At 37.2% G+C, this 14,784-nt stretch overlaps 1 non-coding gene across 1 annotated transcript; it reads right to left on the bottom strand.

Annotated features, from left to right (window-relative positions):
- Positions 1 to 1,986: 1,986 nt before the first annotated feature.
- TRNAV-AAC (transfer RNA valine (anticodon AAC)) lies at positions 1,987 to 2,060 on the bottom strand. Its single transcript has one exon. It is a non-coding gene; the product is annotated as a tRNA-Val (tRNA).
- Positions 2,061 to 14,784: the final 12,724 nt, after the last annotated feature.

Genomic DNA, 14,784 nt, shown 5'->3' with positions numbered 1-14,784 from the left:
CTCCTCGTGATGTCCTCGCAAAACGAAAGCGTCGGATGTGGCCCGACCGCTGGGGTCGGGGGTCCACCTCCGAAGGCTAAGTCAGTTGATGAACTTAATCACAAACGGCTCTGCTAGAAGCGCAGAGCTAAGGAATGAAGAATTGGGAAAGGTGATCTAGATAGCAGATCGCTGATAGTTTAGGTCTATCAGTATGTATCTGAACCTGAGTTTCAGATAGTATTCTTTTCGATCCCCTCACCTTGTATGGTAGTGAGGTTTATATAGAGTGTACCTTCGAATCTCCTTCGTTGGATGCACCTGAGCCTTCTTCGGGTAGTCGTTGGATCTTATCAGTTAGATCCGTTGAGCAATAGACTTCTACTAGTTTGGGCTAGTAGAGGACTCCTGAGATAACCTTTAGGTTATGCGATGATTATCCCTTCGATAATGATTATCCGCAGCCGTCAATTCGAGTCTGCCATCATTAGGATGATTACCCTAATCCATAAGTAGGATTAGGGCACGCTTGCAGCCGAATAAGCTTTCTTCTTCAGCAAGCCATCTTCCGGATCCGGTTGGCCCGGGAGCAAGTCGGATCTCTCTGTCTCGACCGGGGTCGAGGGTCGGACCAGGTATGAACCCGGTCTGATCATAATCTCTCCATATCAGAAAATAAAAGAAAAACTTACTCCATTGAATCTCATTCATCTCATACATTCTCATATTATTTTCAAAGAATATTGAAAATGGAAGCAAACATACTTTCTTACCTTTCATTCGTGCAAAGTCCCACACATGAACACAAGATAATAAATACTAAAGCAAGGCAAGATATCAATAATGAAATTTAATTAACATGATAAACATGCAAGATAAGATTAAGTATATTCCTCACATTTTTAGTTAGAATAAACTCTCCAAAGTTCCACAAAGTCATACTTACGAGTTGGTAATTATAACTAAAATAAATCTAATCATGTTAGAAGATCAATAAACATAAATTATAAGTCAATTGGGTTTTAATAGAGTTCCCAAAATTACCCAACAAAATCCTAATCTGCTAACTAGGTTCGAACCCACCGTTCTCAACCTAGTTTCGGTGAAAATCATTGATCTCGGGTTTGATGGGGACTGTATGATACGACCCATCAGATGGGTCAACCGATTCACCTCATTAAAGGCTCTCTATGGGTATTAGGTGAGGGTTATGTATTGCTATTCTAGCAATTGGGTTTGAGATCTCCATTGTAACCTTCATTCGACATAGTTAAAATTCTTAATCTTCACCTATGAATGTATCACACCATGTTAGTGTGTGAATGATGTTAAATCTATGTTCATTCAATTTGTTGATGGTCTTATTCATGATTTCTTGATGCATGTTCTAACAAATATTTTCTATATGAAACTTTTAAGGGCCTGTTTGGTTACATGAATCTAGAGATTTCAAATCTCTAGATTCATGAATCTGAGAATTATACCCGTTTGGTTGGAAAAATCTCTAGATTCATGAAATCTAGAGATTCACCTTTTTACATTAAAAACGTGAATCTATAGATTTATGGGTAAAGGGTGAAATCCAGAGATTTCAAAAAAGCTATACATTTGCACATTCATAAAAATCACGTTGATCAAATAGTTTTTTATGATGAATCCAAAGATTTCATTCCACAACCAAACATTTAATTTTATAAATTATAACTCCATAGATTTGAAATGTATAGATTTGAAATCTCTAGATATTTGAAATCTCCAGACTCATGTAACCAAACAGGTCCTAAAGGATTTATTATTCTTTTTGTTTCCATTATTAATTGGTAAAACCAATAAATATTGACATTTAGAATTAAGCAAGAATGGATTTACTGAACCATATAGTATCCAAGTTGTATATACAAAAGTAAAACCATATTTAACTTATACAGATATGGTCCACCAAAAAGAAAAAACTTACATAGATATGGTTCCAAATATAGGAAAAAGAAAATTAATAATAAAAACTAATGGCTTCGCCCGGACTTGAACCGGAGACCTCCAGTGTGTTAGACTGACGTGATAACCAACTACACCACGAAACCAAGTTATGTTTTATGGATCTCCAAAAAACTTAATAACAATCAATGTTCAGGCACGTTTACATCTCACAACGTAATATTGCGTTATGTATGAACTTTTAACTACATTGGTATCTGGCACAAGTATTCGTGACACGATGTCATTTGGGTGGCAAACAGAGAAAACCCCCCTCACTGATGCTATCTACCATTACTCAGAGCTGAAGCTGTTAGAGGATGGAAATCTGGTGATCCTCGACTCAATGAACGCCGTTATCTGGTTGACAAATTTGGTCCCCACATCCTCCTCCAATTCTACCGAAGTAGCACTTATTGACTCTGGAAATCTTGTTTTAAGAAATATCTCAAATTCCTCTGATTTGATATGGGAGAGCTTTGATCACCCAACCCACACCTGGATGCCAGGAGCAAAGATTGGGTTCAACAAACTCACGAATACATCACAGCATCTCACTTCATGGAAGAGTTCGACAGATCCCAGTCTAGGGTTCTTCTCTTTCGAACTAGACCCTAACAAAACCGGTCAGTTATTTTTATTGTCGAAAGCCCACTTAAGCTGTATTAAAAGAGTTGTAATCGGGTCCGCAGAGCTGTTTTAAAAGTCAAAGAGTGGTGCCAACAAGCCTTTGAGGACCTTAAGAAGGCGGTTGTTCTCGTCTTTGTTGAAATCTTCATCTCCAAGACTTCCCATTGGATCTTTTAGAAATCAATTACCTTAAACTTGTTGGTTAATTGTATTACAAATTTTACAAAATACAATAATGAAATCGCAATACAATTGAAAGATGAAGATTCTTAGCAAATCGGAGAACTTGATGTTGCATGCCTATTTTAAATTTTTTTCCCACACAAATCTACCATGGAAGATACCCGATGAGTGATCGGGTACTTTGGTACATATACATTATTGACTAAAATCTTTTGAGTGCCAAGTACTCCAAGTCCAAGCGGACTCTTTTCTTTTGGGGGGCCTGGGGGTGACTTAATTGACGGGTTATTAGAAGAGGAGTAGTTGAACCGTCAGAGAAGGCAAATCCATCTGGACCCCACACGCTTTTATTTTATTAAATTTAATAGAAGAGGAGACGAGTATCCACTTTTGTTTACGAGTAGTTGGTTAATCATGACTGTTCCATCAGAGACTGATGAATTGACAGAGAATTAATGCACTTTGTCGCCTTTGTCGGCCAACCTGCTTTTGCCTTGGAAATTGAGAGTCGGATCTGCGATACCGTCGTTTGTGCTCCCGACGACTTTTTCACTCCAAAATACAGGACACCATGGGTGGGTGATGGGAGTTTTTTTTTTAATATTTTTCAGCTGTTGAGCCTACAGATTTTGTAAAATCCGAATTATCACTCCTGACGAGGAGCACAGACGGGTTACAACCACAAATTCGGTGGGACCCATCAGTAAAAAAAAAACCCCTCCCATCACCCAACCCCGGTCCCCCTGTATTTATGGTGGTAAAACTTTGTGCTCCCCAACGGTAACTGATCCGGCCTCGATTTTGTGGTGGTAAAACCGTCGGGGAGTACAGATCCGAATTCGAAAAGTAATGCATATGGTGTTTTGCTTCGAATCCTGATCTTCTCCCCGTCGAGGGAAGACAGAGTGCTCCCCCATGGCTTTCCGAACCACAAACATCAATGGGTCCCACTGGTTAAAAAAATTTTTTTTTTTTTTTCCAAAAAGTGTTTTTCACCGTGGGCCCCACTGATATTTGTGGTTAGGAAGCGTGGGGGAAGCACTTTGTGCTCCCTGTACAGGTCGCTGATCCGGACTCTTTTGCTTCCTCATTTTAATTGGAAAACAGATCGTCCACGTGGGATCGCTCGGCTTGCCCATCATTTCTAAGTCCCACCTGGAAAAGAGCATTCATAAAAATAAAATAAAATGATATTATATTTTTAACATAGTGTTTTTATTGGGTCTGATTCTATTGTAGTTTAAGTAGTATCTTATCTATTGTATTTATTTTTTTCAATTAACTTTCCAAGTTCCAATTTGAAATTACTGATTTTAAACTTGGTTAGTTAAATGGTAATATCGTTTTTCTATATTTTTTAAAAACCTCTCAAAATAATCTTCAAGTTTGTTATTGCTAGTTTATTTTTTAGAGCAAATTGTATTGGCACCTCAAAATGGAGGCCTTAAAGTACTAACACATTACTTTATATATAAAAAATACAGAAAACAGTTAAATTATTGTTCATTTTTTAAAAAATCCTTATAATAAACAATGTCTAAAAGGTTTTTAATAACAAATTAGACAAATATATCCAACGAAAATCCAATTTGGGATCTCTGTGCTTTTTAAACATAAAGTGGGGTGTCAATGCTTTAAGGCCTCCATTTTGCGTTTTAGTGCAATTTGCTCTATTTTTTATGTCATCTCTAAAGACCACATTATTTGAATCCAAATTAACTAGAATTTAAACATAAAATTGGTATTTCATAGGGTTTTTTTAAATGAATGTAATATAATCTTTTGGCTTCTTAATTTTAACAAAAGACAAAATAGACATTGCATATACAATCTTAATAACTAGCTTTTCTAACACCGTTAGAAATGAAAGGGGTTTGGCCCAAAAAGTGAAAAAAAGAAATGAAGGTGAAAATAGTAAATTTCACAAAGAGTAGCATTCAATTAGTAATTAAACTCATACCCAAAAACAAAAGTTAATAATTAAACTATAATATAAGGAGATGTCAGTAATTATGCTTTCTTCTTTTTACGGGGAAATTAGTAAAAACTAAATTGAATAACGATTGAATCATGTATACGGGATTTAAAAAATCAACCTTTCAACTGTTGATAGTTTAGTTAAGAATAGATAATTAAACCAGTCTATCAATCCAAGTGAAAGAGCAATTTTAAACTTAGATTATATGTATGAATTAGTAGATAGAAACGAACATTTAAGAAGAAAGCCTAATGTTGGATGGTCACTATCTAGTCTTTATTAAATCTTAACTACTCAAAACCCCAAGTGTACAAACTAGTTTTTCTTTAAACAAACTGAACCATGGTTTGAGCAGCTGAGATTTAATAAAAATTAAGTAGAAGTGGCGATCATCCAATGTTGGGCACATAGGTAGTACCATGTCAGCGGCACTAGTCTAGCAAAATTTCGTTTTTTTTTGTTGAAAGAAAATCAAGCACTTATTATTTATTAAACCAAATCTCAAAAATATGAAGACTAGAAAGAGCCACATGATCTAATCCTTTTTTTGATAAATTCTCTTTTATTATATTACTTTGGTTGGTGAAATAGAAATTTTAATATGTCCATCTCTTATGGCATTTTTCATGACAATATATTAATAATCAATTTCAACTAAATGAGTTAGTTAGTGTAATTTTTAAACGAATTAATAATCATATTAGAAGATTAAATTATAAGTCTCTTTCTATTAATTTACAACCAAACAGGGTGTTGTTTTGGAATGATGACTTCATTCCCTAGTCAAACATTTGTGAACTCATAGAACAAATCTTTTAAAAAGAGTACTTGAAAATACACTCTTAATCAACTAGCAAAAAATGATCGATTTTTTGAATTAATCTCTAACAATTTTAAAATTGAAGTGGACTTTTGCTTTCATATTTATCGGATTTGAAATCCCATATTTTATTAGGCGTGATAATGATGATTTTTTTTTTAAAAAAAAAAAAAATCATTCTTATCAGGCTTAATATTGAATAATGTGAAAGGATTGGATAAATTCTTTATTTTAATTCATTATTAAAGAGGTTTGGTGACTTGGTGAGGGATGTCCCTTTACCTAATTCAATGATTTCTTTTAACAAAATAAACCAATGAGGAAAATTCAATTCATCCAGATAGATCACAAAGAGAAATCACCAGTAATGAGTGAGATTCTTGAGTTAAGAGGTTAAGGCCCGCTTGGTGCCAGGAGAAATAGTCGCTTTCAATAGCTAATTGATCAGTTTGTATGCCTTTGATACTGTTTACATAATGAAAGATTAATTATTATGTAAAATCATTTTTACATCTTTTTATATAAAGAATATTTTTTTGGTTTGAGATGATGATCTAAAATTATTTTCAATTGTATCCACACCCTGAAAAATCCATACATTGAAAAGGAGGACGTAATGATCTTTCTAGCCATTGTCTTTACCTTTAAAATTTGTTTCCAATAAGAAAGATGGGGGTTCAAATATTGATATTTCACACTTGAGAAATGGCAAGTCGACCAAAAAAGTAAAAAGAAAAATGGCTAAAAGGGCTTTTATTGAGAAATTTTAAGAAAATCGGAGAGAGGAGACATGACCACCTCGGCACTGGGGGAGCTCTGCCTTGCTTGAAACATCTTCACCATTGGGATTTCATTGTATCAAGTGTTGGTTCCTCCAAATAGAACATGTCCTACAAAACTGTTATCTAGACCGCTTTTCTCACTGATTAAGAACCAAAGAATAAACTATTTCATCACATGTTTTTCTTCCAAGAACAAAAGAATGCTAAAACTATTTCATCACATGTTCTTCTTCCAAGAACAAAAGAATGCTAGAACTATTTTCAAAAACCATTATAGATTTATCAAAGTTCATTATACAAGATACACTCCCATCTTTCCTCTCATTTCATGAAATTAAATTTAGTCAGGTCTATAGAGAAGATAACAATACCAGTCATGCACTAGCCAAAAAAGCCGCAAAGGATCCATAATTCTTGGTGGACAGGTCGTGCGTTCGACCCTTATGTCATTCCAGTATTAAAAAAGTACCAGTACCAAAAAAAAAATAAAAATGTTTAACATAAATTGTATTCATTGAAGAAAAGCTTTACAATAAATGGAGGTGGATGCATATAAATGATGATCCAATAAATCCAGGCTTGCACTTTTGGTTGAGTAGTTTGTGTGGGCACCACACCTTAAAGAGGGCAGATATGGACCCAAAACTATAAAGAACATACCGTATGCACTGTCACTATCTTGCCCCAAAGACAAAGAGACCAAAATGGTGTGGTTGCATCATGTATGTATTTAATTTGTATTTATGATAGGGAGATTTGAGACTACATCACAAGGCAATTTATTTCTTTAATATTTTCTACCAAATTCCTCATATTTAAAGAATTGATAAGATGGATTACCATATTTACCAAGAGTTTCAAGAAACTTAAATTACAAATCTTATGTGATTCCATCAATGTCTTAGCTGAGTTTGGTGGAATCATAACTATAATAGCAGCATCAAGATCTGGCTCTTTTTTTCTTTTCTTTTTTTCACCTTCCTCTATTACATGTTTAAGAGATGGGTTTATTTTGTTAATGCTCTGAGGTACTTTTTCTTAAATTTATGGTAAAAATACATAAAGAAAGCATAATGCTTTAAATTGCACGTAGAAAATCTAAACTCAGAAAAAAGACAGTGCGTTTAATTATGTCCTCGATCATAAGGACCACGAAAAAGAGCAACAAAGCATCTCCAACCTAACCAGGTGTACGTATAGTTGGAAGTTGAGTCTTGCTGACTCTTACCCATGACAAGACATGTCTTTTAATGGTTGGATAGTCATTTCATTATGCCTATGGGAGGTTGGAAGGTGGGAGTTGGAGAGGATCCTCATTTTAGTGTCATTCCATCTATTATCACTAATCACTAGAGTGTGAAAGGTCACATGCATCATGATGTACAAATGTTTAATTTCAAATGTGACTGAATGGATGATTTCTTCAAGCCTCATTAATTTCAAGATTGTTGATTAATCTTTTTTATTATATATATATTTTTAAACAGAAGAGGATATAATATGTTGATAAGAAATACAGAATACAAAAAAACTACAAGAGCTACAATCTGATGATCCACCTCCCTACAGGTTTCTCTATTCACAATAGACTGTAGGCGCTCCGGGAGCCAGCCTGAGTCAAAGACCACCTCCCATGGTGTCAACAAGAACCCCGCAAGAAAATCGGTCTTGCAATTCGTCTTCCTAACTTGATGCACAAAATAACACTGCAGCAACATATTCGAAAATTTTCAAATATCTTCTAAAATGTGTAACACATACCAAGGCTTGTTTGAAAAGCCAGTCACCATTTCAACGACACTCTTATTATAATTTTGGTTGGTAGAGGAAAAAAGTTTAGAATGTATGCATTTGTCATAGTCTCCCATTTTAAAGTTAATTTTAATTAAACGGGATTTAAGTTTTTTTTCTTCTTTAATATTAATAACTAGTCTGGAGATGTTGATAGATTTCCTTTTTTTTTTTTTTTTGATATTAACAAAAATAAAAAATTAATATAAACCACAAGTAAAAAATCAACCAGAAAATCATATTGATCTATATTAAGGCTCTTTTTGGTATCAATTCTCATTCTCTATTATGCCTATTTAAAATAAATAAGTACAAGAATTCATTATTGGTCAAGAATGAAAAATGGTTTGGTGAATTTTATCGAAAATAAATTATAAAATGGAAAATAAGTTTGGTGTCAAGATAAAAAATTATTAAAATAATAGTAAACAAGTGAGAAAGAGGAAAAAGTATGGGTATAAAGAATGTGTATTGACTATTTTACCCTCATCTTACTTATAGCTTTAAGTAAACTTACACAAATGAAGATATGTCTCATCATAATCCATAGGCAGTTCTTTGGTTTTGGGGTTTTCTTTTGAATATTTCGGATGTGCCAACTTTTTGATTTCTCTATTGCTGTTTGTCCAAAGGCCTAAATAACATGAGGTCTAAACTTCATGCAACGGTAAGATTTATCTATTACGAAAAACCGTTGGATAAATTGAAGCTCTAAGCAACTAAGCATTAGGTAACGTATCCTTCTCAAACTGTCTATTAAAGTAGTTCAGTAGCTCCATTTAAATAGACTCAGCTTTGAATAAGTTGAATTGAAGCTTTTGAAACTATTATTTAGCATGAGTACTCTTTTGGTATCAATTCTCATTCTTTAATATGTCTATTCAAGAATTCATTATGGGTCAAGAATGAAAAATAGTTTCGTGAATTTTGTCCAAAATAAATTATGAAATACAAAATAAATTTGATGTCAAAATGAATAATTGTTAGAAAATAATAGTAAACAAGTGAGAAAAGAGGGGAAAAAATATAGTTTTTGTAAAAGAATGTGTATTGACTATTTTACCCTCATTTTAACTATGAAATTTGCACATAAATGAAAAGAATGAGATTCTCACCATAATCATAATAGACTTTTAATCTATAATGGATTTTGGAGGTTTTTTTTATTATTTTAAATCTATAATAGTGGATTGGTAGAGTGGTAGAGATCCATACTTTTAAGTGGAGATGTCATGGGTTCGATCGTTGCAGACAGTGTCTCCCCCACCACCCCGAGGATGTAATCAAGGTGTGCGCAAGCTGGCACGGATGAACCTTGGCTTAAAAAAAAAAAAAAAAAATCAATTACCTGGTGCCCTATATTTTATTCTAGAAAGTATAATAAATTTAACTATATATTAAAAGAATTTCGATAGAGCCAGCAGATTGTCTAATTAATGTGGCACATGGTAATCTTGGGCTCTTGGAAATGACAGTCTTGCCTCTTGTAAAGTTGGATCTTCTAATAAATATTTAGAAAATATCTTGTAAGGCATTGATCGCTACTGAGTTTTGTGGACTGTATTAGGCCTCCAGTGGGACTACATCCACTACATTTATGAGGCCAGTGCTTGTGCTTGTAGTTCACAGGATTAATACTTGCACAAGTAAAACTCGAAAGTCCGAATATAGCATAGCGGGAGGCACAAGATTGCCACTACTGCATCCCCTCTTTTTTTAAAGCATGTCTACCATAGAGACCAACATACATAGAGTTTAGATGCATTCATACTTTATCTGTTCCATATTGCATTGCATCATGTTATGTTTTGCCACATGTTATCTATGATGTTATGGATTAACTTGCCTTACTGAGTTTCTTCGAAACTCATTCCTTTTTGTACATTTTCTTGTTAGATTATCCTGCAAGTACAGAGTATTATGACGAGCAGTACAATGAAGCACAAGCCGATGAAGCGTATTACACGCAAGGTGCTGGCGACGATCAAGCTTACTCTGATGATCCCTCGGCGGATCAAGCTGCGTACTACCTTTGAAGGCAGCGTAGAGTTAGAACAAATCCGTTGGATTGATGAAGTCCACACTTATGAAGATGTCATCTATAAACTTGAAGACTCATATTCTTAGTTTATTTATTAGTACATTGGTTTCAGTTGTATTTCATTTTAAACTTTCATTCTACGTTTCCGCTATGTTTGTGAAGTGAGTTTCCGCCTCACTTTACTTATCTTGATATCTTCGGATATCTGGTATCTTTTCCGCACTCTGATTATATCATTTATTCTTTCTTGAGTTAAATATTTTGTTTATAATATTTAAACCTTGATTATTTCTTGTTTATGATTATGTTATTGTATATGTGGGAGGATGATTTCCTCGATACTTGATCTTCGGGGCTGTGGATCACACTCTCGGGTATGCCAGTTAGGGTACCGGTTGGGGGGATGTGACACTAAGGCATCTTTCCCGAACATCTCTTCATGATATCTTTACAAGATTATTATTCGTCGAGGTATACGAAGTTAAGTGATAAGTTTTATCATTTATATTTTATTTCAAGACAAGCTTTCGATAGGAGACGAGGAAATATTGAGCCAAACATGGAAGAAGTATCTATTCATTAATGAGGAGGATCAACCTTTACAAAAGAAAAAAGAAAAGAGGTAACTCCCTAAGCGTCTTCCTCATTGTTGCCCGAAGAGTCCTGCACAGGAGAGCCTTTCTCAGGGTCTTGAGAAGAGCCTTCCTCAGGATTGTCATTATCAGAATCTTCTTCAACGGCAGCCTGTGACTTTTCCTTTTGGAGGGGCGGTTCGTCAGCAAGATATTCCTCGTATTTTGGGTCAGCTGGAAAAGGATCATCCTCCTCCCGAGCCCAGTCAGGGAGATCCATTTTTAACTTCCCGAAGACCTCTCTGTGACACACCTCACTAAAGGGAGTTGTATCGAAGGAAGGGATAGATTCAAGAATCTTTCCCCAAACGTCATTCTGCCCCAAGCGGTAAGCTTGGATGTTGAAGGCACCCGCAGGTTTGGAGAAAGGTACGTTGTTCAAGTACTTCTGAACACAATCCTTTCGAAGCTCCGGCTTGATATGCTCGGGTTTGCTAGGAACCACCAGCTTCGGAATATCTTCGTTCTCTGCGCACTTAAGCTCAAGTCTGTCACCGAACAATGTGGCAGCTGGTTTCTGCTTCTTAGCCTCGTGCTCGGTAGCAACAACGCTAGCCTTTGAAGAGTTGAGGGCCTTTTTTAAGGAGTTCATCTCCTCGTCATGCTTTATCTGCAGCTCCTTAGCAACTGCCGTCAACCGGTCTATCTCAGAATTGGCCTTGGCCAAATTCTCTTCGCAGGTCTGCATTAAGGAGCCGTTGCAACCAACCCGGCTCAATGCTTCCATGTGCTGATAAAAACTCAACACATCATTCCTGGGGAAGAGGAGATTATCAGAAGAAGTCATAAGAGATTATGAAAAAATCAATGAAAAATCAGGAAGGCCGGTACCTTGTGGACTGACTAACAAGGGCATCATCGTTCAGGGCTTCAAAATCTTGATGATCGGAGGGCAGAAGACCGAGGGAGCTCCATTCTGCAACTTTCTTAGGGTCTTGTGTCACCTTATCAGTCTGCTTTAATGTCCATTGAGGTATGAAGACCTCCTCACAATCCTCGGTATTTTTGGATTTTTTGTGGGAGGAAGCATCAACTGTATCGTGCTTCCTTTTGGTTCGAACGGAGGAGGAGATATTTGACCTCTCCACCATTGGCTTTTTCCCTTTACCCGAAGCGTCAACCACGGGCTTAATGTTCCTGATACCTTTGTAAGAAGGGTCGGGAGAGGGAATAGAAGCCTCTTGATCAGCAGTTAGGGCTCCGGGCGATAGTTGCTCAGCTGTCACAACGGCCCTAGCAGCCTTCGCCTGAAGATTCTCAGGGTTTATTCTTGGAGGCACTACAAAGAAGAACAAGAATCAGAATTACGAAAAGACATATTACTTTTGTAAATTTTAAGGATGATGGTTAAGAAGCTCACAATGAACCAAGCCCCAATACTGAAGGATGGAGTTGTACTCCACCTCAAGACCATGTATATCCTGATACCGTGGTATGGATTTGATCGTCTTGACAACCGTCTTGTCTTCTTTGGATAAAGGAAGGACCCGGTTACTTTCAAAGTATGAAGTATACTGTTTCCAGACGATCGGGAAGTTGAGATCTGACTGAGGCACACGACAGAAAAAATATCGTTCACGCCATCCTTTGTGATTGGAAGGGCAAGTTCCTTTGGTAAGAATGCTGCCCCTCCAGTCAAGCTCAGTCTTATTACGCTTAGAGAGTACAACCCAACCGGGAGGATGGGAAATAGAAAGAAGATGAAAGTGCACAAAAAGAGCAAGAGATGGCGTAACGCCAAGTTCAAAACACAAACCCAAGAAGCCGACGATGAGACGCTAGCTATTGGGAAGGAGCATTCCAGGGCAAATGTCCAAGTGATTCAGAATGGCTGAGAACAAAGGATTGAAAAAAGGAAAGCGAACCCCGCTTTCCAGTGCATCTATGTATAGGGAAAATTCGCCTGGAAGGGTCGAATCAATCCTCTCATCAAGATTGGGAGCCCTAATATGATAAGAAGAAGGAAAATCAAAACCCTGGATTGCCGAAAGAAGGGTTTCCTCCTTGTAAGAGGAGGGAGAGTCCGCCATTAGACTCGGAAGTTTGTTTTGACTGCCTAGAAGACTCAGCAGTCACCCTAGGAGTCTTGGAAGATCCAGACTCAGGAAGGGCAGAAGGAGTTTCGGCCTTTCTTTCTAAACTTTTATGGGAAACTTCAGCAAATTCACGCCAGAGGACAGTTAGGGTTTTATTATCACTATCCGACTGCTCGGAAGGAAGGGAAGCAAAAGCTTCGTTACCACTACTATTACTGACACTGGGTACCAGGGAAGAAGAAACCCTATTATCCTCCATTACTAGTTTCAGTAAGGTACAAAAAAAAGCTGGAGATAGGAAGTTTAAACTTTGCAAAAGGATCAGTAAACTTACCGATTCAGTGAAGCAAAGGCTTGAGAGCGAGAAGGCGCAAAGTAGGCGACGAAGGTTCAAATTCCAGACAAGAAGAATGAAACCTACGAAGACAACAAACCGCTTTTAAGCACCCACACGAGTATTCGAGGACCTGAACGATCGAGATTGATTCAGCATCAACGGTCGAGATTTGAAAACGTTTTGAAAGTTTGAACTCACGAATCCAAAACAGGCGTTCGGAAACCGTCGCTTGGGTTACGTGAGCCACGATAGATCGACTGCAAAGTGACGCATGGCATTGCCCTCACAACGCTCGAGGAAAAGTGACCACCGCATTAAATGTGATATGACATTTAGTGGGATATGCAGAGATTATTGCCTGACGAAGAACCCAGTTAAAAACCAAGCCCTCGGAATCGATCGAACGCTTGGTCTGGGGGACTCGTGATACGGAGGAAATATGATCGAACCTGGTTCATACTCGATTTGACCCTCGACCCCGGTCGTGACGGAGGGAATCGACTCGCTTCCGAGCGAGTCGGGTCCAGAAGATAGCTTGCTGAGGAAGAAAACTAAATCGGCAAGAGGCACACCCTAATCCGACTTATGGATTAGGTTAATTACCCTAATGATGGCAACACAACTTGGCGGCTGTCACTTATCATTATCGAAGGGATAATCATTGAATAACCGTGAGGTTATCTCAGGAGTCCTCTACTAGTTCAAACTAGTAGAAGTCTATCGCTCAACGGATCTAACTATTAGAATCCAACGACTACCCGAAGAAGGCTCAAGTGCATCCAACGAAGGAGATTCGAAGGTACGCTCTATATAAACCTTACTTACTTGCAAGGTAAGGAGGACTCAGATCCATATACACACTGGTAGACGTAAACTATCAGAGGCTTACGATCTAGATCACTTTCCCATTTTTTCATTCCTTAGCTCTGTGCGTCTAACAGAGTCATTTGTGATTAAGTTCATCAACTGACTTAGCCTTCGGAGGTGGACTCCCGACCCCAGCGGTCGGGCCACGTCTGACGCTTTCGTTTTGCAGGTCATCACAAGGAGATCTAAGGGCTGAGCAGATTTTGGACGCATCATTAGGTAATTTAGATTACCATATGTGTTTAGTCCCACATTGGATGGAGCTAATGATTATATGAATATATATACATATATAGTTCCTAAGTGGGGTGTATGCCGTTAGAGAGTTACGTATGGATCACGTGCATGCATCGAGCTAGACTGAGTCGGGCGTGGTTGCGGTAGTGGTCCATAGACCCTAGTCTAACCAGGCCATGGGGCACTAAATATTATATAAATAATATTAAGTGTCTATGATGGGACTTGGGTTGTGATCATACAGTCACAACTCTTTGAAGGTGACCTTACGTACATATGTAGCTCTCTAAAGGTGTCCATACGAGCCTATAAATAGAGGTGAAGCTCTGAACAAAGGACTTACTCTGATTTTGGGAAAAAACAAGATTTTGTATTCATTACTTAGAAAATTCCGTTTTGTTTTCTTCATTCCTGTGCTGTGTATTACCTTCGTATCTCCTTTGCAAGTATACTCTGTTGGAGTGCTGCCTTCAGATCTAGGAGTTGTTGTATCTTGG

The sequence above is a fragment of the Hakea prostrata genome, chromosome 4 (genome assembly GCF_041222555.1).
Source record: "Hakea prostrata isolate BN-2017 chromosome 4, UWA_Hpros_2, whole genome shotgun sequence".
Lineage (NCBI taxonomy): Eukaryota > Viridiplantae > Streptophyta > Magnoliopsida > Proteales > Proteaceae > Hakea > Hakea prostrata.
This window is presented reverse-complemented; position numbering and strand designations above follow the sequence as displayed.